Here is a 19,982-nt window from a genome sequence, read left to right on the forward strand (position 1 = left end):
AAATAATGTGTGGTATATCCGGACAATTAAGATATTATTCAGAGCTAAAAGGAAAATGAGCTATCAAGTCATGAAAAGATCTACAGGAACTTTAAGTGCATATTAGTGAGTGAAAATAAACCAATCTGAAAAGACTATCTCTGGTATGACTCCAACTATATGATATACTGGAAAACACAAAACTACAGAGGCAGTGAAAGTATCAGTAGTTGTTGGTTAGGGTAGCGGGGGGCTGAGTAGGTGGAGCACAGAGGGTGTTTAGGGCAGTGAAACCGCTTTGTGTCATACTGTAATGGTGGATATGTAACTACGGATCTGTCAAAACCCCAAGAACTGCACCATACTAAGAGGGAACCCTAAGGTAAATTGCCTACTTTAGGTAATAACCATGTATCAATATTGGGTGGTAAATTGTAGCAAATACACCGCACTAATGCAAGATGTTAATTACAGGGGAACTGGGAGTGGGAGGCTGGGAGGCTGGAATATGGGAACTCTCTGTACTTTCTGTTCAGTTTTGTTGTGAAGCTAAACGAAAGTGCTAATAATTAACATCTATTTTTTTAAAAAGGAACATTGACAGAAGGATAAAACAAATCAAATACCTAAAAAATAAATCTAACAAAAAATGTCCAAGCCTTCTTTATGGAAAATTAAAAAGTGTTATTGAGAGAAAATTTAAAAGACCTATATGTATATTCTTATTTATTGATGGTATATTTAATATTACAAAAATGTCAATTCTCCAGTAGCCTACAGACTTAATGCGATCCTGTGATTCTAAATTTTATGTGTAAATATAAAGTTTTAATAACGGCTAAACCTGAAGATTTGATGAGAGGACTAGATAGCTCTTCAGAATTATGAAGACATAAAAGTTCCAGTAATTAGAATAAGTTGATATTGGGGCAAGGCAGAAAATGGAACAGAATAGATCATTCTAAAACATAAACAGAAATGAACATTCGACCAAGGTGCTACTGTAGAAGAGAGCCATGAGCATGGCCTTTCCAATAAACAGACCTAAGACAATTGGATATCTTTTTCAAAGAAAAGACACAAGTACTACTGCCTACCAACAAAACGTCCATTTCAGGAAACTGCAAGCCTAAATGCAAAAGACGAAACAATAAAGGTTTTGAAAGATAACATAAGACGGTGTCTTCTTGTCATCAGGGTAGGAGAATATTTTAAAGAGGACACAGAAAACATAAAAGAAAAGATTTATAAATTACATTCCATTAAAGTTAAGAACCTCTGTTTATCCAGAGGCACCAAGAGGATGAAAAAGCAAACCATGAGAGGGGAATGCGTATCAGCGTATATAACTAATAAAAATTTCTTAATCAGAATAGCCAAAAGACCAGTAAAAATAATTTTTAAAAAAGACCATGAAAAATGGCCAATAGACCTGAACAGGTAACTCACAAAGGATATCCAAATAGAAAAAAATATATATATATATGAAATATATATGCATATATATGGAATATATATACGTGTGTGTGTGTGTGTGTGTAGAAAGTGCTTAACTTCACTACTAATTAGAAAAATGCCAATTCAAACACCGTGAGGTATCAGGATCATACCTATCAGAATGACAAAAATGAGAATGACTGACATTTTGGAGATTGTAGGGCACAAAGGGAATCCTATAGTGAGAACAAACTTTGTTATATTCCACTTTAGATACAGTTTGTCATTATTTACTAAGGTTGAAAATACGCAAACGCTATGACCCATCAATTACAAATACCAATAATGCGTCCCAGAGTCCTATACATACAGGACCCAGTGTATGTGTCTCCCCAGACTCCTCTGGATGTCATCAACCCCCAGACCTTGATTTTTATAACAGATGAGTTTGCATGTAGCAGCAAGGTCTGTCCTTCAAGGAGGAAACGCTGATAAGCAAGAATGTAAGACAATTTGACTTCCCCAATGCCTCAGCAGGTAAAGAATCTCCGTGAAATGCAGGAGACACAGGAGACACCCGTTCAACCCCTGCGTAGGGAAGATAACCTAAAGAAGGAAATGGCAACCCACTCCAGTATTCCTGCCTGAAAAATTCCATGGACAGATGGCAGGCTATCGTCCAAAGGATTGCGAAGAGTTGGACACGACTGAGCGACTAAACACTTAAGACAATTTTGTCTTCTTTCTGTTCCTGGGTCCATCCCCAGCCAATAGTGAAGTCCGGCTTCTTGTTTATGATAAACTCCCACAATGCAAAAGTGTCAGACACAACTGAGCGTGCACGCACACACACACCCCCCAGCAGCTCTGGTTTTTTTTGGTACCATTTTCTTGCCAGAAAACAGGATATGTTTGTTCACCTAATAAGCCCATCAGAATGCCTTTAGTCCTGTTTTGTAACAACACTAGATGGAGCTCCTTCTTTTTGTTGCCCTTGACTCTGGCAGGCTGTTCGGCCATGGACTCAGCAGTTTGTCAGAACCAGAGCTGGTGCTCTTGCTCTGCCACATTCTCCAAACGGGAAGTCTGCACCCAGGGGAGAGGGGAATGCACCCTTCCTTCCAAATAGCTAAGGAGCTTAAGAGGTCCTCCAGTTAGCTTTATTCTTCTATCTATAGATAAGTGTGGGATCAAATAATTTCAAACCCACAATTCACTGCCTTCTCCTGAGGGACCACGGGAAGCAGAATCCATGGAACCCCCTTTAGTGACAACCTTGATTTCATCCTTTGAGAAGCAACTGTCTCCCCGTGGCATACAAAGAAGGGCTCAAGTCATGTTGATTGTCCATTGAAAAAGAACATTACCTCCTTGAGGAGAAGAGGGAGTCAATAAAGCTCCAGAAATGAATTAGGGATTGGGCTTTAAGCCACATGAACTAGGGTCACTGCCCCTGGGAAACCCAGCTCTCTATCTCTTCTCCTGCTGCTAAGTCGCTTCAGTCGTGTCTGACTCTGTGCGACCCCATAGATGGCAGCCCATCAGGCTCCCCCGTCCCTGGGATTCTCCAGGCAAGAACACTGGAGTGGGTTGCCATTTCCTTCTCCAATTCAGAAAAGTGAAAGTGAAGTTGCTCAGTTGTGTCCGACCCTTAGCGACCCCATGGACTTCAGCCTTCCAGGCTCCTCCGCCCATGGGATTTTCCAGGCAAGAGTTCTGGAATGGGGTGCCATGGCCCTCTCCTCTTCTGTCTCTTCAGATGTCTGTAAATCCTGATGGGAATAATCTGTTTCAACATCTCCTCTGCAAAGTGATGGTCTATTCTCAAGTAGTGCCCCCATTCATCATCACATCCCCTGCTTTTTTTTTTTTCTCATTTATTTGGTCAGTTATACTGTAGGTCACCCCACCAGACTGTGAGTTCTCAGAGACCTTGTCTGGTCTGTTTACGGTGTTGTCCTCCTGTCCTAGAATAGTGCCCAGCAGATACTAAGTGCTCAGTCAATGTAGGGTGGACTGAATCAGTTTTGTCTACAGGTCATCTTCCACCTTGCACAATATAGTCCCTGTCTCACAGTTTGCCAGCTTATTTGTGTCCTTCCCTGAGTGGCCCCTCAAAAACCTCCCATGGAAGGGGTCTTTGGTGTAAAAGTCTTCACTAAAAATATGGGAGGAGAAAGGGGCTTACATAGAAGCGACCAGATCGTTGAACGCTGAATAGGAGTGTTTCATGGCTATAACCTTTTCATCTCCCTCCCATAATAAAATATCTCTAACACTCCCACCTCACAAACATTTCTGACATCTCAGGATTTTGCTGTCTCTCCTCCCTTTCTCACCTCTCTTACTTTTTTCAATTCTCTTTCTCACACTTTCATGCAGAGTAACTCAACTCGGCTCTTCCCTAGCAACTTATCACAAACTGAACTCTAAACCCAGCTTTGCCCACCTAAGACCCATCAACATATTAACCAAACTAAAGAATCACCTCTGAACTGTAGCCCGCCAGGCTCTTCTGTCCATAGGATTCTGCAGGAAAGAATACTGGAGTGTGTTGCCATGCCCTCCTCCAGGGGATCTTCCCAACCCAGGGATCGAACCCACATCCCTGGTGTCTCCTGCATTGGCAGGTGAGTTCTTTAACACTAACACCCTGGGAAGCCCTTTCTTATGGTCGCACTGCCCTTTTCTTTACAACTAAGATTTTCACCTGTTTATCTGTTTCTGTTCCTTTACCTTCTCTTTTTCCACAAAAAGTTAGGTTAAAACAGCCAGTATCCTTCCTATCCTCCAACATTTTTGTCTAGAATAAAAGTGGTTTAAAAGATGACAGGTGGAGGGAATTTCCTGATGGTCCCATGGTTTTGACTCCCACTTTCACTACAGAGGACAAGGCTTCAAACCCCGGCTGGGGAACTAAACTCCTACAAGCCATGGGAGGGGAGGGGCAGAAAAACGAGAGAGAGAGAGAGAAAGATGGAGCCAGTAAGAAGATAAATAAATCCTCTAAGTCCTGAAGCCTAGGATAGCAGTGGGGAGCAGAGGGAATCTTCCCTTTACATGATCTTGGTGATTGCCTAAAGAGACACAAGGGGCTGTCGTATTTATCAGCCCTTGGTCTTTTACTTACAGAGGAGATGAGTTCAAAGAAGTTAACACCTTGATTTTTGAATTGCCTCTGCTCGCCATAGGCTTCTTCTGAGCTTTTATATGTGTGAAGTAAAACTAGCTCCTGAAATAGATCAATTCTGAAATCTCAGAGACTTCAAACAATAGAGTTTCTTTCCCATTTCCATTGCAGTCCAATGCAGGTTGATGGCTTCTAGGTGATCATTCAGAGGCCCTTACCTCATGGCTTCTTCTTCCTCTTCGTCTCCTTTTCCTTTGTTGTTCAGTTGCTCAGTTGTGTCCGACTCTTTGTGACCCCACGGACTGCAGCAGGCCAGGCTTCCCTGTCCTTTACCATGTCCCTGAGACTGCTCAAACTCATGTCCATCGAGTCAGTGATGCCAGCCAACCATCTCATCTTCTGTCGTCCCCTTCTCCTTCTGCCTTCAATCTTTCCCTGCATCAGGGTCTTTTCTAATGAGTCAGCTGTTCGCATCAGGTGGCCAAATTATTGGAGCTTCAGCTTCTGCCTCAGTCTTTCCAATGAATATTTAGGATTGACCTACCTTAGGATTGACTGGTTTGATCTCCTTGCAGTCCAAGGGACTCTCAAGAGTCTTCTCCAACACCACAGTTCAAATGCATCAATTCTTTGGCTCTCAGCCTTCTCTTTATGGTCCAACTCTCACATCCATACATGACTACTGGAAATACCATATCTTTGACTGTACAGACTTTTGTCAGCAAAGTAGTATCTCTGCTTTTTAATATGCTGTCTAGGTTTGACTGGCAAATAGAGAAACAGACTAGATGGAGATTCATATGCATCTTGGTCCTTTGGCTCACTTGACATTTTACAAAAGTCTTTTGCTCACATTCAATTAGTGAGCACCAAACCCATAGCCCATCTCCATGTAAGTGGTGAGAAGGCTACAAAATGTAGCCTCTGGCTGATCAGGAGGAGCATGAATCTTTGGTGGTCAACTAGTCATGCTTGTCACACCAGCTGGAAGATCCAATTTCCATCTGGGGATTAATCACATGTACTTGGCCTCCTTACCTTCTTCTAGCTGAATTCCTCATCTTTTCAGCCAGAGTTTCTACTCTCAACCCCTTATAAGATCCTCAGGTGCTTTCCCTCCCTTCTTCTCCCAGACTGGTATCCTAGCCTTAACACCTTTCTTCTCCCTGAGCAAGCTCATTTATTTGAGGCATCTATACATTGTTTCTTAACTTCAGCCCTTCTTTTGCCAGCTGAGCCCATGTCTCTCTGTTTTCTCTTCATGAATGTGTTGTCACATTTTCAGAAGCCCTCAAAACTCAAAGACTGTAGAGTCCTCTTGCCAAGCCAGAGGTTATATTTCTCAGCCTTCTCTACCTACCCAATTATGTCTAAATGGGCTGAGTGACTGATTCTCATTAAAGAAATGTGAGCATGAGAGTTCTGTAAAGACCCAAGTGATTAAGAAACAGAGGAGCCTTCCCCCTAGTCTCTCTCACCATCTGCCAGGTGCTGAGAGAAAGATTGTGGTTAGAGAGAGGGACCTGGGCTCTGAGTGATCATGTACATAGGCCATACCACCTGTCCACTTTGAGGAGGGCAGCGTCTACAGTAACGATGCCAGACTGGCCTCTGACTCCACCTCAACTCCTTTCTGACTTCTATCCTTCCATGTGGTCACTGTCCCCTATTTTTCTTCTCTTTCTTCCTAGACTATTAAAAGCTTAAGGCATGTGCCTTTCAAAATAGTTTATTCAAGAAAGGTCTTTTCCAATAAGATTTCAAAATTCAATAAAGGAATTATAGGCATTGTTATAGGCAGAGAGGGAGAGATATTTTTGAAAAAGGAAATTGCTCACAGCCCTTTAAATCTCCTACAGTTATTAATATCCACCATTTGTTAATGATGATACGCTGCTAAGGACTATTTTATGTGCTTTCATTGAATTTTTTTCTACAGACTGATGAGGTTGAGATTCATATTTGTCTTCTCCAAGATATCTTGGACATCTGAATTAGGGACTGTTCCTGGGAAATCTGCCAAGCTGTCTCCCTCTTCTTTCCTAACTTGGTTTAAAGCATCTGCTCATTTTCTCCCAACATCATAGCTCCATTCTACTCTCCACATCCCACTGGACTGTAAACTCATGGCTGAGAACATTCCTGTCTGTCACCTACCTGCTGACCTGAGTGCTCTGCTCATGCTCAAAGGGATTTGCGGCAGCCTATGTCTTACACATATTTATAAATTCCATGGAACTTAAATGTGCAACTTTTTTCATAGAAGATGCCTAATAGATTTATACTTGAATAATGGATGAATTCCAGTGTTTTAAGTGTTACATTCAACTATTTCTGTAGTTCCCAGGAATAGTCAGAGTCAAACAGTCAAACAGGAAAAATTTTTAGTCTATCAACATTTCTGAGGATAGGTTTCATAAATCTCTATTTTTTTTTTAAAGAACCTATCCCACTGTCAATCAGTCATGTCCAACTCTCTGTGACCCCATGTAATGTAGCCTGCCAGCTCCTCTGTCCATCGGATTCTCCAGGCAAGAATACTGGAGTGGGTTGTCATATCCTCCTCCAGAGGATCTTCCCAACCCAGAGATTGAGCCTGTGTCTCTTATATCTCCTGCACTGGCAGGCAGGTTCTTTTTTTTTTTTTTTTTAAGAAATCTCTATTTTTAGCAAGTTCCCCCAGTGACTCTGAAGTAGCCAGCTTGATCCCAGGCTGAAGACTGGCATTTGAAAATTCATGGAGCATTCTATCTTTCTTCACCCCAGAGTCCTATAAAATCTCCCCTTCCTGCCCCTGTCCATGCTGTCCTAAACCATTTTCTCTTAGCAGACCAATGCCAACAACCAAGTTGGTTCATCCTGAAAGTCTCACCATGAGACAAAGATATGCTTCAAAGTCTAAAAAATGGTAAACTCTACTAGACATCAAAACTTACCCCTAGCAATCAGCTCCTACCTATAAATAGATGACCACCTCTATAATCTACAGTTCCCCCAGCCCCCTACTCAAAAAAAAAAAAAAACATCAGAGACACATTTCCTGGGTGTGTTTTACCATGTTGCCTATTTATCCAGCAATAGAACCTTGAAAATTTCTACAGTGAGTTTTGCCTTTAAACTCTTTTCACATGGTATTTGGGTGTCCCACGTTCTCAGACAACCTGAATCCACTGGTTTCTCATGCTGACCCTACCTGCAAGCATGCTCTTTGGGGGAGCTTTTCACAAAGAGGCTGTTAAAGTAGAACAGGCAGCTTCAAGAAAACTGCCATCTGGTTTCCACATTGCAGATGCCCACACGAGCCTTGAAAAATCTAGCTGGGGAGGAGGTGGAATATCCTGTGGGCTGGTTGATAAAGGAAGAAACAAGAAGGGTACTTTTTTTCCCCTCTTAATGTTCCTACAGTTGAGCCTAATCACCATAATATGAGAGAAAGAGAAAACTGTAATCACATTAGGTAGAGAGCCTGGAACATCTGACGGCTCAAGCAACAACCTGAATTTTGTGTTCTGTATTCTAGAGACGCATTATGTGTCCACCTTGGTAGCTCTTCATGCTGCCAAGGATGGAATTCTTATCTAATCAATTCCACTTTTTCTCTTGCTTATATTTTCTGGCAAAATCCCTCTTATGACACAAGAAACAGGAAGATGTTCCTCCCATATATATGCATATGTATATCTTTTCATTAGGAATCCCAGATGCCGCTAGTGATTAAGAACCTGCCTGTCAATGCAGGAAACATAAGAGACATGGGTTCAGCCCCTGGGTTGGAAAGATCCCCTGGAGGAGGGCATGGCAACCCACTCTAATATTCTTGTGGAGAATCTCATGAACAGAGGAGCCTGGCAGGCTACAGTCCATAGGGTCGCAAAGAGTAGGACACGACTGAAGCGACTTAACATGTTTGGTGCATCTTTTCATTACATTCGTAATTTATAACACAAGGTTATTTTCTCCATTTGCTAAAGACAAGGTAGAAGGCCAGTTATGAAAATTGGTTTTAAAAACATAGAATTATAGAGCTGAAGGAAACCCAACCAGACTTTCAGTAGGAGACAAAGTTGAAACCCAGAGAGACAAGGTAAGTTGCTCAAGTGTACACAGCCAGTTAGAACCAGATCCATGGTGATCTTAGTTGATGGGCCCCACTGGATCTCTCTTAAAGGAAGGATTTGTTGCCTCTGCTGCTTGGAGGGCTGTTGGCAGGCAGCCGTTAGCTGTCAGTCTCTTTAGGATAGCTGAGGCTACCAAGAGCAGTCTCTCCCAGGGACAGACCCTTACAGGGGAAGCTCATACTCAGTGACTGACTGAGGCAGAACAGAAAAGTCCAGACTTTTGACCTAACCTGGGGCACCTTGAAGGGCCATTTTAGCTCCAGAGCTCCCGGTGAGGTTAGCTAAGGCTATCAGTCAGTCAGCGAGGCTAGTTTCTCCCAACGCTTTCTTTTCCCCTTTTCACAAATGTTGATCCTAAAACCTCTACTGAATAAACATCCTGCACACTGACCTTCATCTCAAAGAGAGCTTCCAAGAGAACCCAACTTTGAATAAAACCTAAAATAAAAATTGTGTCTAAAATAAAATCTGTTTCCTGCTAAAATGTCCATTTTGAAAGTAAATGTGTGTGTGTGTGTGTGTGTGTGAGTGTGTGTGTGCATATGTCTGTCTATCTGTTCATGGTGTAAACATGCATATATACATGCATGAATATATGTCCGTGTGCATCCCATGTCTCACCATTTCTAAGAACTTTCCCATTTGGCAGCTGAAAAAACATCTAAGTTTTCCATCATGCACTGTCAGGCTTTTGCCTCTCTAGAAAGATGGTGATTATCTGGTCCAAATGGATAATGCACTTGACATTGGCATGGCTCAGTTTGGTGTGTGCAGGACTGTCTCAGACTGACCTCACATCCTAGCAGCCAATGAGTGACTGGTTGAGAAGCAAAGATCACAGCAAGAGAACCAATAGGACCCTTGCAGTCTTTCACCTCATCTACTGACAGTGACTCCAGAAAACGAACCTATAATCACCCTCATTAAAGTCACAACAATCTATCACATGTCCGAAGACATGCTGTCTCTCTTTGTATCTTCCCCATCCACTCCCTTTCACAGTTTCAAATCTACATTTCTAGACACAATTGGACACTCCCTTGGCTGAGGCAGTGGTAAGAAATCAGCTGTGACATCTCAGCTGCCAGCCTCTTTCCTGGCTTCTTAGCTGTCCCCTCCTTACCCCTTACCTGTCTTGCCTTCAACAAGATTGACCATCAAGGGCTATTGCACTCCCCACCCTCCACCCACCCTGAAAAATATTTTTCCTTTTTTCATGTCTTTCCCATCTAATTGGATAGAGAACTCTCTGTGTCCTCATGTGGAAATGGGGTCATGGTTCCCATCTCACAGGGTGTTCTGAGGACCGAACAGGATTGTGCTGTAAGGGCTTTAGCCATAGTGCATGTCCAATCCCAGTAGCTCTTCCTGACAGTCAGTCTCCCAATACAGTCCTATGGTCATTCTTCAGCCACTTCTCCTTCAACCACTGTTCTATCCCTGTCCATACACTTCTTCTCAGCAAAGGAGGGGTTCATTCAAAACCCTTCCTCCACTGTTAAGAAATGATGAGGTGATATGATCAATAAGAAAATAAAGGCATATGTACCGTGCTTGCAGGGTCTTCCGGGTGGTGCTAGTGGTAAAGAACTCATTTGCCAATGCAAGAGACATAAGAGATGTGGGTTCAAGCCCTGGGTCTGGAAGATCCCCTGGAGAAGGAAATGGCAACCCACTCTAGTACTCTTGCCTGGAGAATCCCATGGACAGAAGAGACTGGTGGGCTACAGTCCATAGCATCACAAAGAATCAGACCTGACTGAGGCAACTTTGCACACACACACTCACAGTGCTGTACTTTAGTCAGGCTCAAACTTACACCCCAGAATTAATCTGCTGTTCCTAAGGATATCTTTATCAATTATTATGCATATGTAAAATAGCCATGCATTTGAAAAATATTCTCACAAACTTGACATTTGAAAGGGAATTCTAAATATATACCACATTTTAACCACCTTGCAAATAACTTAGTTTTTTTCAGGCCTTTCCTGATCCTTCTATTTATATCCCATGAACATCACATTGTAAGAGTATTGACATACTGACATTTTAAAGCCTTTTCACTTTAAGCTGTTTCTCTTTGAAGATTTCTCGCCACCAGCCCGTCTACTCCATCTTAAGAATGAAAATCAGAGGGATAAGGGAGCAAATAATATAACTAAAAACAGAGGTAGGTGCATGTTTGATGAACAGATTGTATTGTTGGGTTGTAGAAAGGACAGACCACTGCTGTTATAAAATACACAGCCATTTTATAACTCTAGAAGGCCCTAAATTTATTTTCAGTGAGAAATAATCAAGATGGAAAAGAAAAAGGAGAAAAAATATGAGGAATAAAAGTAGAGGAAGATATTATATTCAAAACATCATTAAACTGAAAGTTGACAGACATGGCAAAGCAAAACAAAGCATATTTTATCAAGGATTGCTCTATGCCCTTGGTAATGCCATCCACTTTATGACTCATTATAATGCTGTGAAACCTTTTTATTTTTAAAGTATCATTATTATTATTATTATATTTTTATGTGGGTGAATTTATCAACATAATCATTTTCGGTTAAATCCTATCCTTCAGATTTCTAATAGAAGCTCCATAGAGTAAAGAAATGTAAAAGTTTCAACAAAATTCACACGATGACAATACAGGGTATCCTTTTCCTACAATATGGGTCTTCAGTACTTCTGCTAACAATAAGTAACATTTGTGGAATGTGACTTTGTGCCAGGCACTGTTCTGAGTACTTATCATATTAACTCACTTATCTTTCTCAATCCTCATCTGAGCTGGGTACTTCGCTTTATGATTGTGTAACACTTTACAGTTAGAGAAATCAAGGTAGAGATGACTCTGGTCTGGAACGCAGCTGTCTTTCCTTCCGGTTTTAACTCTGCCACAACTTGTAACAAGACCTTGAGCCTTCCAATTTTAGGCTGTCAGTTTCTCCTCTGTAAAATGGGGACATCCCATAGCATCATCTCAAAGGACTCTGTTTCCTCTAAAATAATCTGGTTTTGTGCTTCTATATTTTGTTCCTAGAAAGCTGTATTTGAAATTCTTAAAACATCTTAAAAAAAAAAAAAAAAGCAAATAAGACGATTATATTGAAAGCCTCAGCACTCATCTGAAAATGTATAACTGTGTTGCCTGCAGAGTTTGTCTTGGGAGTGACCAGTTTATATTTCAAGGAAGAATGAATGAAAAATTGTGGTTGAGGGGGTCACCACTTCAAAAGAAAAATATCTATACATGTAAACTTAGAAGAGAGTAAGATATGAAAAAAAAAAAAAAAAAAACTTCAAGGGTAGGTAAGTGAAGGATGTAAGAGAGGGGAATTGAACACCACAACATATTTTTCCTTTCAGAAGACCATCTGCTGAAGTTCTGAGCATGAGAACAAAGTGGGATTTGAAGGATCTGGAATAAATGAAGTGAAAGAAATGCTGAGAAATCTTTTGAAGGAGCAATTTCCAGACAAGCAAGGGAAGTCATGTGGCTTGCCCTTCTGGTCCCACAAAAGTATGCACGTTCTTGGAGAGCAAGCTCTGTGGAGGGTTCTCTGGCTAAAAGAATGTGATTCAGGGCCCATAATAACAGAGCCCTCAGCAGGGGGAAGGTGGACGTGGGGAGTGAAGGCATTCAGGCTGGGACAGGAGACAGAGTATAGGTTCTATCAGACAGAATGAAGAAGGAACATTTAAATGGTGAAACTATAAAACATTAAAACTTAAAAAAAAACTTTTTATTTTGTATTGGCATATAGCTGATTAGAATATTAAAACCTTTGACACCTTATACATCTTTTACTTCACCTGCTTCCTCTTAGGATACAAACACTGATGGCCAGGAAAATGAAGGGATTTTACAAAGAAAGATCTTGAAATCAATGCACTGAGGATTAAAAACAGCATGAATTTTAGAAACAAGATTGATGGCAAAATATTTTTTTACTCTCTTAAAATATGGAATGCCAAAAAGGAAAAAAAAAAAAAATCTTTCCCAAAGAAAGCACTAAGTGATAATCCTTGGCTTCTTCAGCAATCTGTTTTAAAGGTTATAGTATTATCAGTCTTCTAAAACTGCTGATATGCTTTTTTTAGGTAAGAAATTATGAATCAGCTGAATGAACAAACTCATCTACTGTTTCTACAATGTCTAATTTAGGATAACATTAATAATAGAAGATGCTCAAAATGCAACAATGAGAGCAACAGAAAATATATTCTTTTAAAACTTGGCCCCTAAACCCCAACAATCCTCCTTAAAGGAAAGCAGTTGTGGTACAAAGGCCCGAACAGAAGAGGAATAAAAAAATCTACCAATAGTTATTTTTAGCAGTTGTAATTTTAAAATTTTATGTGTTAAAAGTAAAAAAAAAAAATTTCCTTAGAATGGAAATTAAGATTCATCACTGAGAAGGAAAAATAATGGTATGAGTTTTCAGAATCTTAAAGAGTGTTTTAATCTAGCTGTCAGATCTGTGACCTACTATGGTTTTCCATGCCTCGTGTTTTAAAAAATGGCAAAATATGCACATCATGAAGTGCTTTGGAAGTATTTTTTTATGATGAGAAACAGGTTCTGAGTGGTGAGCCAGGCCTCAGGGTCTTTCTCTTGGAGCTGGTATTGAGTACATTGCATGGATCTGAGGGGTAGAGTTACAGCCGCTTTTGTTTCTTCTTCTATCTTGGGTCAGGTTATCACTAACATTTGGGGACTACCCTGGTGGTCCAGTGGCTAAGACTTCATGTTCCCAGCGCAGGGGACCCAGGTTCGATCCCTGGTCACGGAACTAGATCCCACGTGCTGCAAGTAAGAGTTTGCATATGGCAATTTAAGATTCCACGTGCTGCAAACAAGAGCCAGCCAAATAAATATTAACAACAAAAGAAAAGGATTATCACTAACATTCGGTCCCTGACTTTCTAAGAGGAAGCAATTCCAGTCTCTATTTTTTGGCTCCTGATTCTTCGTGTGCGCTTTTGAAATTATTATGAAAAATTATTTTGAAATAATGGCATCACTGACTCGATGGACGTGAGTCTGAGTGAACTCCGGGAGTTGGTGATGGACAGGGAGGCCTGGCGTGCTGCGATTCATGGGGTCGCAAAGAGTCGGACACGACTGAGCGACTGATCTGATCTGATCTGATGTGCTTTAAGGAGGCCAGGAATGAAGGGCATCATAATAGAAAGGGCCTTCACCTTCTTTTTCTTTAATTCTTTTTTTTAAAAAGGAAACTGAACAGCCTACGGGCCTCTGATGTGCAGAATCTTGTGGGCAGCTTGCTTACCTATGCAGTGGTCTGCAGGGGGCATAGCGTCAGTGGCTGACACAGGCTTTTCTGAGACACTGCCCTTCACTGCCCTGAGATTCCCCCCAGTCAGGGCCAAAGCACCCTAGAGCTGACTGCAACCACCTAACAGCCTGCCTCCAGAAAGGAAGTCTTTCCTGGTGGCTGGCTTTGAGGACCCAACTGGCAAGAGGATCATACAGAAGTGCTTGAGCTGGGATTGGAGCTGTTTCAGCAAGTCTGATACCTTTTGGTAAATATCCTTTTAGTGAGTAGTCTGACATGCCAGTTTATATCATCTGAGGCTGCCAGGCAGTTCTTGGGCCCGTTTAGACAATAGCTCTCCCAGTCCGGTCAAGCCCTTTCCTACCTGAGAACAGATCCAAACACACTGAGAAGTAGTTCTGAGTTTCCCCCTTGTAGAGCTTAGTAGGAACTTCAAAATTATTTGGGAACTGTTTTGGAGGGTTTTGAGCTAGCATATTTAATTATGATTTTGCTCTCAAATTAATTTCCTCATCTCTTCCATCACTTCGATCAGCCACCACAAACTCTCCTCTGGATTACTATGACTGCTCTTCATGAGGCTCACTTCCTTGACTCTCTCGTCTTCCCTACCATCTAAAGAATCTTCTCAGATCACAAATCCGACTGTGACACTTCATGCTCACGGCCCTTCACTGCCTACCCCTCATCCTTTGACAAACATCGAAAACCACTAAAATCTGGCTTCCCCTGTCGATCCTCTCCCTTCATCATCTTCCTCTTCTCACCACGCAGGGCTCCATACAATTCTCACCTGGGCCAGCTTTTCCCCATTCTGATTTGCTGGTGCCCACTGTGAACTCATTTTTAGGTATCAGGTCCAAAGTTCCCCTTGGGAAGACTTCTCCGATTCCCTTTGCCTGGACCAACCTGCTGGATCCTCCACCCCTTCACTTCTGTGTACAGGGGACTTGGCTGTGTACACATCCATCAACCTCACCAGAATGTAAGCTCCTAGAGGCCAAGAGCTGGGTCTTATTCTCGGGTCCCCAGTGCCTGGTCCAGGGCTTGACATTTGCAAGAGCTCAACACATGTCTGGAGCTTGAACGAAGTATTTCATCAACACTGAGAACCAGGGGGAGGAGTTGCCTGCCCCTAGGAGGGGATCTGGCTGCTTCTTCCATTTTCCTTTCTTCCCTAAGGCCAAGAGGGTGCCAAGACTCCCCAGTCTCCCCTCGGCAGCCAGGGAGAGGGTGAGGAGAGGGGGCCTTTGTTCCTCCTCCAGATGGCTGGAGCTGGGATGCAGCCCAGCAGCTGTGTTTGGGTGGAAGGCGAGAGGACAGATGGCCTGGTGTCTGTTTGCAGACAGCCTGAGAGACCGCAGCCCTGGTACAAGGCACGCTCCGAGGTAGGCGCCACAGGACAGTGGTGGAGTGGGGCAGACGCCAGGGCAGACCGCTGTGTTAGCATTCACTGCTCAGACCCTGGCCGGAGCGACTGCTGGGCAGCAGAAAGAGAAGCCTTTATGCACAAATCCCTTGTGTTTCTGGTGGTAGCTTTTAACATTTCAATCCAAACAAAGACTTTCCTATATGAAAACTCTTAATTACTATCATTTAAAAATTGGTTTAACACAAGCAAGCCTCATTAGGATTCAGTTTTGCTTTCTGCAAATTTTGGCAGCCACTGAATTATTAACCCAACCAATACTGGTGGTGGGGGGGGGGGGGATGGGCAGGGGTGGGGGGCTTCTCCTGCTCAAAATATTTAGAACAGAACATGATACAAGGTGTAATAATTTGTACCAGGAAAGCAGTCATATGTTTATGTACTTCGATCAAAATGAGCTCACTGATATCCTTATAGCTTCAGGAAAGCCTTTTATTTAAAAAAATGGGCAGGATCCTCAGGAGATCAGGATGAGATCTGAGGCCAGTGCTATCATCAGCTGACTGACTGCTCTTCCCCTCCTGATCCAAAGCCAGTCAGCCCAAAAATCAAGGCAAAGTGTCATACTTGTGTCCCACAGATGTTTGTGTGACCTCCCTAAGATGCCAGTTTGTAATGGACATGCTTACAAGACAGCCACCTCCAAGACTGTGATTCTTTGATCATCTTCTTCTTAATCAATCATTCAAGCCATGACTTGAAATCACCTTTTGTTTCTGTGTGTAGTAAAACAGAGACTTTGAAAGATGGAAAATCATATCTTGGTGCTTCATGTAGTATAAGTATAAACTACCTTTCCCCTACCAAAAGAATTTTTAACAGCAGTAAGAAATCTGGTTCTATCCAGAATCAACTAGAGGAATCCCAGTGAGGAAAGTGGAATTGCCTTCTTTCTTGCCACCACCTTGTCCCTCACCCTTAAAAAAAATCCACATCCCCACTTAATAGATGGAAGTGAAAGTGTCAGTGAAAGTGTTAATCGCTCAGTTGTGTTCAACTCTTTGCAACCCCATGGACTGTAACCCACCAGGCTCCTCAGTTTATGGAATTCTCCAGGCAAGAATACTGGATCGGGTAGCCATTCCCTTCTCCAGGGGATCTTCCTGACCCAGGTCTCCCACATTGCAGAAGGATTCTTTACCATCTGAGCCACCAGCCCAAAGGGAATCCTTTAAAACCTGAGTATTCTGACATCCAGGCTTATTTAAGGCACCTGTAACAAAACAGAGTTCTGACCAGGGAAGCATCTGACTCCCTTTCTTGCACCTGACACTTCTGAGTCCTCTCACCAAGGGTTGCTGCTGCTACTGCTGCTGCTAAGTCACATCAGTCATGTCTGACTCTGTGCGACCTCATAGACGACAGCCCACCAGGCTCCCCTGTCCCTGGGATTCTCCAGGCAAGAACACTGGAGTGGGTTGCCATTTCCTTCTCCAATGCATGAAAGTGAAAAGTGAAAGTGAAGTCGCTCAGTTGTGTCTGACTCCCTCTTGGCTACCAAATGGGCCTTAGCCTAAATTGCCCAATATGGTAACCACTAGCCACTCGTGTCTATTAAGTTAGAAGCTTAAAGTAAGTAAAATTAAATACAGTGAAATAGTCCCTCAGTCACATTAATCACATTTCCAGTGCTCAATGAGTGCATGCCACTAGTGGCCACCATATTGGACAGCAAAGATATAGAGCATTTCCCTCATCACAGAATGTTCTGTTTGATAGCACTGCTCAAAGACTATTTAGTTAGGCAATTCAATTTGATATCAAGGCAGGCTTGCTTGATTTTATTACTGAATTGACCCATTGTTTGAATTTATTAATAGGTTCAGTTGGTCTAGCTGTGCACTGCAGCAGCTGTTGAGGAGATGACAGAAGTGATTTGTTTCATAGAATGGCAATGGTTATAGTGAAAGTATGAACGATAGTAATAGCTGACATTTACTGAGCACTTAGGATCCAGGCACTGTGCTAAGCACTTTATTTATGTAATCTCATAGTCTTCATAACTCTATTATTATCCTAGTTAAACAAGAGAAAATTAATAGCAGAGATGGGAAGAGTCTTTTAACATTCGTCCGATTCAACCCTCTCTGTTGACAGAGCTTAGATTCTGGAGTCAGACTGCCTGGGTTCAGTTGAGTGGCCTTGAGCAAGTAACCCTCTTTTTGCTTCAGCTTCCTCATCCATAAAATGGAGGAAATGGCAGCATCTGTCTTATAGATTGATGTGAAAATTGGACAAGAATAGTTCATGTAAAGTAAGAATCTAGTAAGTATTAACTGCTTTGATTACTATTACAGGTAAAGAAAATCCAGGGAGATTAAAGATATGTCAAAGTCACACAGCTAAGACCAGTCTAGAACTCTTCCCATTACACTTGTATATAAATCACACTGGCCCTCCTTTCTACCTTCTCACATGCTTTCAACTAGCCTATCCACTTTTATCATAACTACTTGGCAGCTAACTGCTAGTTTCAGAGTGACATCAGCACTTTTCCATTGGCAAAGAATCCAATGCCTCTCCCGTGGAAGCTGCCAGTTTCCAGGCTTTCTGGCTTGGTGACAATTGAAGAATAACCTAGATGAGCTCCAAGGTCCCTGTCTCTCCCAATGTCACTCCCAGGAGCATTTGAGCCCGGAAAGCAAAGGCAGTTTTTCCTGTTAGGGGAGAATAAATTCTTTGGCACAATTGTCTAGGTCAAAGATAAGACTCCTGAAATTTCTCTATAGTAGGATGAGAGTGAAAGGGGAAAAAAATAATTAACTACACCTGGCCCGATCCACGTGGCCATCTATCTACAGCATACATCTCTCAGGCCTTTTTAAACAGCTCATGGGTGTGCTAGTGTGGTTTCCAGTCCCAGGCTCCACATGAGATGTTGATCCAAGATGTTCACGTTAGAGGACACTGACTGAGGGTTCATGTGTTTGGATCTCTGCTCTTACCTGGAAGTTTGAAGACAGGAGAAGAAAATTCTCTATGCAACAGCATAAGTGCATACAGATCACTGGAATTCTTATTAAAATGATTTAGTAGGTTGGAGTGGGGCATGAGAGTTTGTATTTTTAGCAAGCTCCTGGGTGATGTAGATGCTTCTGGCTCAAGGTCTACACTTTGTATAGCAAAGATCTATAGGGCTTTTACGCAGAAGTTGACAACTGGAGATTTCTAGACTCAGAATCTTCCTGATAAGTGTTATTTCTTGCTGGTGTAGATATCTTAGGTGTAAATTCAGTTCCCTTCCAAACATTTTCACCGAAAATGCTTCTTGAGAACAACCTTGTCCCAGCAGATCCCCACATAGATAGTTCACCTCCAGGCCTTACAAAGCAAGGTACTCCTTCAGTGTTAAGGCTAGCATTAACATCTTCTTGCTCTTTCGTGTAATTGTGAAGTTAGTTGGGAAGGGCTACCATCTGGAGGTAAGAGAGGGGAAAGACTTGCATTCAAAATATATAAAGAAACACTTATAACTCAACAATAAAATTAAAAAATATTCAACACTATTGGTTTTTAGGGAAATATGAATCAAAACCATAGTAATGATTGCTTACGGCGAACGATGACGGACTCGTGATCTCCGAAGAAGATGATTTAGCTTCGGGACCAGGGACCAGGTCTGCTTTTGTATAGCAGAGTTTTATTAAAGTATAAAAAGGGACAGAGAAAGCTTCTAACATAGACATCAAAAGGGTGACGGAGAGTGTCCCTATGGTTAGTGTTAGCAAGGGAATTATATACTTTTTAATTAATTATTACAATAAATCAAAAGAATGTCTCAAGTTTGTGGAAACTTTACCAGACCCACTCCCACAAGATACATTTTAGGATAACAGTATTAGAATTTAACAATAGAAAGGTCATACCAGACCCACTTCCGTAATTTACATTCTAAAATATCAGGATTCAGTTCAGTTCAGTTCAGTCGCTCAGTCATGTCCGACTTTTTGCGACCCCATGAATTGCAGCATGCCAGGCCTCCCTGTCCATCACCAACTCCCAGAGTTCACTCAAATTCATGTCCATCGAGTCAGTGATGCCATCCAGCCATCTCATCCTCTGCTGTCCCCTTCTCCTCCTGCCCCCAATCCCTCCCAACATCAGAGTCTTTTCCAATGAGTCAACTCTTCGCATGAGGTGGCCAAAGTACTGGAGTTTCAGCTTTAGTATCAGGATTAGTCAGAAGGTTTTCAGGAAGGAGAAACTGTCCTCAAGCAGGATACATTGTTGCTGTATAATCCCTAATACAGAGTTTACAGAGTTTAAACTGAGTTGTTTGTTGTGTAATCATAGGTTCCGGGCTTAAAGGAAAAAAACGTTCTATGTGACTAAGACTAAGGAATGTAGAGAACAAAAAATGTTTGTCCTTTTCTCCTCCTTGAGAACCCCAGACTCCTATCTTTGCTTTGAGAGTCCCAGACCCTTCTCTTTTCCTCAGGGATCCTGGACTTCTTATCAACCTGTCTAGGAACTGACTCTCTCGGTAAGACACTACTTCATATCCAGTAGGATAATAATGGGTTTCCCAGGTGGCTCAGTGGGTAAAGAATTCACCCATCAAGGCAGGAAACACAAGAGATGTGGTT

Source organism: Bos indicus, chromosome 1, assembly GCF_029378745.1.
Source record: "Bos indicus isolate NIAB-ARS_2022 breed Sahiwal x Tharparkar chromosome 1, NIAB-ARS_B.indTharparkar_mat_pri_1.0, whole genome shotgun sequence".
Taxonomy (NCBI): Eukaryota; Metazoa; Chordata; class Mammalia; order Artiodactyla; family Bovidae; genus Bos; species Bos indicus.